Raw genomic sequence first — 1,189 nt, 5'->3', positions numbered from 1 at the left:
TCTCTCTCTCTCTCTCTCTCTCTCTTCCTCTCTCTCATTTGTTTATCTGTTTTCTGTCTTCTTGAGTCACGTTTGGTTTGCTCTTCTGGAAAAGGCAGGCACGCGGGATCGTGGATTCTTTATTGTCAAGCTTTGCCTTGTGGTAAAAACTGAGTTCTTTTCAAAATCGAGCGAATTCTTCTCTTGTTGTTTCTCACGTGATCGTCGTCGCATAGAAGGTGAACCAATCAAACCGAAATGACCTGCTCCGGACTATAGTTATTCTAGAAAGATGAAAAAGATCAACCTCAAATAAGATACTCGATTACCTTTGTTAGCTAAAAGGTCAATGAACTCACCAGACTTGAACTTAAGAATCTGAAGTCAGACAGCTGAAGACCGCAACTAATATAAAAGAGAAGTTAAGCCCAGTCTCAAGATTTATAAAAAAGACAATTAAAAAAAAAAAGAAAGACAAAGTAGCAAAGGTGAAAAAAGCCAAAAAGCCGAAGAAACATTGGTTAACGTAATAGAGCGTGGTGCATCTGTCATTTCTTTTCTCTCTCTGCAACCGGCCTTATGGCACACATTAGGCTAATCAACTCAATGTACTTTCTTCACAAGACATAAAATTAATGTAGGGTAAAAGCAACGTTCGAACCCTGCCCCAACCATCGTCTTTTTTATAAAAATATCTCAAGGGGCTCTCGTGGCCTAAAGGTTAAGGTGTTGGCCTCTCATTCAAAAGGTCACGAGACCGAATCCGGGTAGCGACCGAAAAATGTTCTTCTCTAAAATTGTCTCTTTTCACCTCCTTTCCTGCTCTCTAGCAATGTTCTGTCGACTGCTTTCGTCTCCTCTTTCTGCCCCCACCTCCTCACCTCCTTTGCCCTCTCCTCTGGGCTCCTGACTCTTTCTCCAGCCTTTCTACAGCTACTCCTTTGCTCCTTCTTACTGCTGTCCTTCTGCCACACCCCTGATTTTCTGATAGGAAAGATCTACCCCTAGCTTTCTCGGACAAGGGCAAAAAACCTCGGAGGGCTCGTGCGCAAGTTGCGCACATTAAAGATCCCTTGGTGGTCTGAAGTCGATAAGAATAGGCTTCGGCGCTACCCGGGTAAAATTCTAAATTCCCTTCTAACGGAAACAGTTTAATGTGTCCCGTGCGCTCATATGACCTTATGCAGCTGCGAGCACCGTAACACACTTA

The sequence above is a fragment of the Aplysia californica genome, unplaced genomic scaffold (assembly GCF_000002075.1).
Source record: "Aplysia californica isolate F4 #8 unplaced genomic scaffold, AplCal3.0 scaffold00171, whole genome shotgun sequence".
Taxonomy (NCBI): Eukaryota; Metazoa; Mollusca; class Gastropoda; order Aplysiida; family Aplysiidae; genus Aplysia; species Aplysia californica.
This window is presented reverse-complemented; position numbering follows the sequence as displayed.